This window comes from Nicotiana sylvestris, chromosome 1 (genome assembly GCF_000393655.2).
Source record: "Nicotiana sylvestris chromosome 1, ASM39365v2, whole genome shotgun sequence".
NCBI lineage: Eukaryota > Viridiplantae > Streptophyta > Magnoliopsida > Solanales > Solanaceae > Nicotiana > Nicotiana sylvestris.
Genome location: NC_091057.1, coordinates 23,604,935 through 23,611,272, shown reverse-complemented (window position 1 = coordinate 23,611,272; position 6,338 = coordinate 23,604,935). Strand labels below are relative to the sequence as shown.

At 37.0% G+C, this 6,338-nt stretch overlaps 1 long non-coding RNA gene across 2 annotated transcripts; it reads right to left on the bottom strand.

Annotated features, from left to right (window-relative positions):
- Nucleotides 1-209: 209 nt before the first annotated feature.
- Nucleotides 210-5,555, bottom strand: LOC104229561 (uncharacterized). Of its 2 annotated transcripts, XR_711658.2 has the most exons (5): nt 5,307-5,555; nt 3,110-3,199; nt 1,863-1,941; nt 1,625-1,708; nt 210-395 (listed from the first exon to the last, which is right to left on the bottom strand). It is a non-coding gene; the product is annotated as an uncharacterized lncRNA (long non-coding RNA). The 2 variants fall into 2 exon arrangements; XR_011406218.1 differs by lacking the exon at nt 1,863-1,941 and having other exon boundaries at nt 5,307-5,554.
- Between the last annotated feature and the right edge of the window lie 783 nt (nt 5,556-6,338).

Genomic DNA, 6,338 nt, shown 5'->3' with positions numbered 1-6,338 from the left:
TGGAAACTATTGTCGCCACAATATCCTAAGGTTTAGTAGCAGTCTTGGTCGCCACAATTACTAACCGTTTCAGTGACAACGTTTGGTCGCCACTAATACATTTTTTTCAACTACTATATTTCCAAAATTCTATCATTTTCAGTGACACCCTAATTATAAGATTAATATACATGTATTTTTATACCATTTGACAACAAATACCAAAAATATTTGTTAAACTGAATATTATAGATACTTCCATTACCAAAATGTCAAATAATATGTACTACACAATAATTCATCATTCATTGTCAATGTATCCATAAACATATGATAAGAAAAATAATAACTAGGATTTAGGGCCTCCAAACTCCTCCACGATCGACAACATTTGTGATTGATTAAGAGCCTCATCCCTGATATTAAGGAAGAAAAATAGGAGATCACTTTGACAATTTTTATAATTTGATTCTAATAGAAAAAGGGTGGCCACAATATATAGGAATAAAAGAGCGCAAAATGCATTATAAAAAGCAAAGGGAAAGTTTGACCAAGAATGTTAAGTCTCAAGCCGTGTAATAGTTATACTAGGTACATGCATGAGCAAAATTAGTTAAGAAAACAGTCAAAGGCTGCAGAAATTATACAATAGCCTTCAGTAATTTCAGTTCTTTTTTCAATTGGGACCGGCAATCCCTAAGTAAGAACACTTACCAGTTATTCTAATAAGTACCACAACGCATAGCAAAACTCGAACCAAATTGAAAAACTCTGAATTAAAATCCAGAAGTGAGGCCAAGAACTCGGAAGAAAGGAGAAAGTAACGTAAGACAAGGAGAGCTCTGGAAGACTAGAGCGAATTCTTTAAAGTATGGGTATGGATATGAAGGTAGAAGACAGGTGCAAAATAGGTGTCACCTACACGTATTAGAAATTGCGGATTTACCCTTGGTCGTCCAAGGAACCTTCACTTATTAATAAGCTAAATAACCTCAACACCTCCAACACCACATTTATCCTTCATGTCAACAACAAAATTACTTATTTGATATAGGATCTCAATCAATTCCTAATCTTTTCGCCAATACAAGTATCCCCAAGGCCTTTCTCTGCTAACAAAACAAACTGCAACAATAAAACAACAATAACCCACAAATAACAACATCAACAACAATCACCCAGTATAATCCCACAAGTGGGATTTGGGGAGGGTGGGATGTACGCAGTCTTACCCCTACCCTGGAAGGGTAGAGAGACTGTTTCGATAGACCCTCGGCTAAAGAAGGTGAAAGAAGCCCTGATAGCAAGTAATAGCAAGACAAATAATTAGAAAACTAAATCGAAAATAGCAATAAAGAATATGAAAGGGGTACTGATAACAAATATGCTTCAATTACATGATTTGCAAAATTGAAGGTTTTACACAAAAGGAATGGCAACTTTGAAATACAAGAACAAGTAACAATGGAGTCATAACTTGCACATATGATTAGATTGATTGATCTAACCATAACTGAAATATCACCTATCAAAAAAGGAAGAAAAGAAAAAGAAAAGAAACCTTAATGGAAACATCTAAAGTTCATAACAAAATGCAAAAGCCTGCATAGTGATGGTTTGTGTAATCAGAGTAACGCATTCAAACCTGCTGCCATGTGGTATCAACAGGAGGCTGTCTACGGGCATCAATCGCATCAAAATCAAGGATCCCATAGTCCCTTAGACGGATCTGAGGTAAGGAAAAACAGTCATGCTAATGCCGGTCATAGAAAATGAAAAACAATCTCCACAATGCTATAACCATGGAAAATGATATATGCAAGCCTCCCAAAACGAAGATTGCAGATTACTAATGACATGCTAAAAAGAGATGCCAAACTAACCCTGAGAAATGCGCGGATTCGCTGCAAATAACCAACAGCACCACCAAGTGCGGCCTACAATAGTCAATACGAAATACTCCTATGTCCCAAAAAAGAAAGACCAAGATTGGTGAACGACGGTCAAAGTATGTCATTTTATACGTTCATTTGAGCATCAATTCCTCAAATTTTAAATAAATAAACCTTTTTAGAGACAACGTAAAAACTACCATAAATCACATTTGCTAAATTTAAAAGTACTTTGATATGTTTGAAAAAATAAATTAATAAGAGTTATGCCTCTTCAAATAGTAACAGCATCATCATACGAAGTAGGACAAGCAGAGCATATCATTTTTTATTTTTTGATGAGCAGGCAGAGAGTATGACACTGTGTCTTGTGTACTACGGTATTTCAATCTTGTCTGAGTTTTTCGCCTTTCATGCATGTTTTTTTTCTAATATACTACTCTTATTTGTCCATAGAAAACTACAACATAAACAATTCAAGTACATCTTTCCCTTTGACTTTTGTTAGATGACTGGACAGAATTCATAGAATCCAAGTACTTTGCAACTATTCTGTTTCAAGCCCCCAGGTCACAATCTTCATGTTCTTTTAATTAGGTGTAATTGGCATCTTAGTTCTCTAATTACATAATAAATCAATACCAAATATAATCACAAAAACTAAATAGAAGAAATACACTAGCTTCGCAGGAGGGAGGAACCAAGCCATGAAGAGCCAAGCTGGGGAACTTACTTTGAAGGGAAAACTACGCTCTCTTGCACTATTGAGATTCTTGACAATTTCTCCATATGCAGCAGCTTTTTTCTCAACGATGGCCTATTGGCTAATGGTACAGACTCCACACTAGCTGGACCGGAAGAAATCTGAGAGCTATATGTCAAAGATGCTATTTGCCCCTAACGACCACCTAAAGGGCTTGATTCACTGATATTAGTCCTAGGTAAGGTAGAAATTCAGCTTAGGCTCTGGAGGAAGTCCCCTTTTTCCTTCTTCCAGTCATTTTGTAACAAAGTCCACAATGCAACTAGACTTTAAATAAGCATAAAAGACAAAGGAACCAAACAGATACATATTAAAATCTAGATAGAAAAGAAATAATAAAAGTAATATGGCCTTTTCATGTCGAACTTAAGCAGCTAATAATTGATTCTGATAAGAATCAAAAGATGTAAGTTGTGATGTTAGCAACTCACACCACAAAGAAGATAACCATATGAAAAGCAGCAGGGCAACTAACCTTCAGAACTTTCATCATGTAATCATTAAAAAAAATTAGGTTATCCTTCTGAGCTTCTTGGACCGCAGAGACCATTGCCATTTCATGGATCTGTTTTGCAGCTCCCAAGATTACAACATCAAGCATTATTATCCTTTATCGTATGAAGTAAAATAGAGCAATGCACAAAATATAATGATGCAGTTGGATATTACAAAAGTATCAAACTGACAAAGAAAAAAAGATCAAACAGCAGAAAAAGATATGAGATATCCTGAGATGATGATGCATTTCAAGCGAAACAGAAGGTGATTCGTGGAGATGCTGAAATGTATTCCTTTACTCATTACTGGGAGGGAGAGAAAACAACACTAGGTAGAGAATACCCATTTTGAAAAAACTTAAATTGGATTACGAGTACTACTCCAGAGCACACTGCGCAGAAAAACATCTAAAAGGTCTTGCAAAACACACAAATGCAATTTGTGGCTTTTACAAGTACTTTACAACTCCTAAAATCCACAATAAAAAAAAACCACAACTATAAGAACAATCTCTCTTTGGTTGCAGGATCTCCTTATCGGGGGAAGAGTGTTAAAATCTTTTTGATAAATCAAATTCCTATCATTGATATTGCACCAAGGTAGTACCAAAATAATTGCAATGTAAATAAGTAGCTAAACAACCATCTTCTAACACGTTGCACGAAACATCTATGCATACGAGCATTTTCTCCTTACACCAAATGAAAATATGAAAGAGAAATGACTTTACAACACTGCTAATTTGCTACCCTCTCTCCCCCAGGAATATTCCCCGTTAACACCACTAATCGTTCCAAAATAATGGATTAAGGTATAACTGGTTGTCACTCTAACAAGGTATCATTCTCTCGTATACGATGATATCATCCCTCATCTACACTCCCTGAACATCACCATTTTCCCTTCTCCAATTCCCATCCAGCTCATGCAGTCTGACTTTGCTTCTCAAAAGGAGTATTATAATAGAAACCTAGTTACTAACTTACTATAACAAAGTATCAATCTCTTGTATTCAATAATATCATCTCTCATCTCCAATCCCTCAATATCCCTCAATAACCCACAAATAAAAAACAATAAATACCCAAATACTATAAAAGTTTGTGCTTCTGCTACTAAGAAAAGAAAAACCCAACTTTTATAATTAACACAAAATTACTACTCGATTTCGTTAGAGAAAGAGATAGCGAGAGACTAGATGCTGGCAAGACCGCGAATCAAAAATAGTTTACTACTCAATTTTTTCGGAGAGGTGGATGTTGAGGATGTTGAGGTGGATGTTGAGGTGGATGTGCGGGCATACGAGGATGGATAAGATTAGGAATGAAGATATTCGAGAGAAGGTGGGCGTGGCCCCCATGGAGGACAAGATGCGGGAAATAAGACTCAGATGGTTCGGGCACATTCAGAGGAGGAGCACTGATGCACACGTGAGGAGGTGTGAGCGACTGGCTGTAGTGGGCACGCGGAGAGGTAGAGGGCGATCTAAGAAGTATTGGGGAGAGTTGATCAGACAGAACATGATGCGACTTAGGATTACTGAGGACATGACCCTTGACAGAGAATTATGGAGGTCGAGCATTAAGGTTGTAGGTTAGGGGAAAGTTGTGAATATTTCTACAGCACAATAGAGTGAGACTAGCTAGTTAGGAGTTAGACTAAGAATGTCATTGGTCGTCTGTTGATGCAGGGCTTTACCTGATAGTTTTTACTATACCAACTATTTATTTCGTATTTCGTATTCTGTATTTCATATCTCTTATATTGCTGTTATTTTATTATGCATTTTTATGGTACTAATATATCGGCTCCTGTTGCTTTTTTGAGCCGAGGGTCTCCTGGAAACAGCCTCTCTACCCTTCGGGGTAGGGGTAAGGTCTGCGTACATATTACCCTCCCCAGACCCCACTTGTGGGATTATACTGGGTTGTTGTTGTTGTTGCTGTTGTTGTTACTCAATTTTTTCGGAGGCCGAGAGAAGTTCAGCATCGGACTGAAAACTCGGAACCCCCGCTGACTCCTCACCACAGACTATTACTGTATGAATTTCTTATATAGATTTTAACGGGGTCACAAAAATTATAGGTGAAATATGTGAAAGCATTGAAATTATCAGTCTCGCTAATTGTATATACCATCGGAAAGGGATTTGAGTTTGAGATAGGAGCACGTACCTGATGGAGTCACGATTTCTGATTAGGGCTTTTGTGTTGCTATCAGATGGATCAAAATTTGTGATTTGAGCGGTTTGAATTGAGAGATTTGAGCAAAGAGGAAATTGAGAGGGATAATTTTCTATATCTATAGAGAGATGAGCAAGAGAAGAGGACCAACATCAATGTGTGCTGCTTTTTTCATTTAATAAGAGTAGTTTTTCTTAAAAGCTTTTATTAGTGTTAGAGGCGACTGACTCGCCATAAAAAGGCCTTCAGAGGCGACAGTATAAAAGTCGCTCAAAACTCTCAAGACAAAATTTCGTTCTTAGCGGGAAAGAAAAATTGAGTGTTTAGCTTAACGTATTAGGAGCGACCTTTGAAAACTCGCCACTAAAAGTTTACCTTCTGTTGCGATAATTATAGTCGCCACAAAAAGTCTAGCTTTTGCTGCAATAAATCAAGTCGCCACTAAATATTGCCACAATAAGTCTGATTTCTTGTAGTGGTTGATTTTGACACACTCACCAACAATGTACAAGGTTGGTTTTCACTCGCTCACCAACAACGACACTTTGGTTTTCACTAGCTTACCAAGAAAACGAACAATGACACAACCTCTCAGTATTTCTCTCTTTCTCTCTATTTTTTATGATACTTGTAAAATTAAGAATACAGTGCTTAACTAAGGTGTAGAAAGAATAGGAAAGTTGTCTACGAAGCTGGTGCATTTCTTCTTCCCGAGCTGCTCCTATTTATAGTGCCTTTGATTTTGGTTGTTGCTAATAGCAAATCTAGATCCCTTTGAATATTCCTTTGAGTTGATTCGTCAGCAAGATGATTTTTGCCTTAATAAATGCGTGGATGTCACTACCCAAAATTCTTATCCGTCGTGATGGCGCCTAACACACTAACTAGGCTAGCCGAAACATGATAACGAAGGCAAAAAGAATAACGAAATTTATAGAAATAGCATAAGTCTGAGGTCTCAATACAGTATAACTGCTAACACAAAGTAAATCCCCCAAAATCTGGTAAATACATAGTTATGAG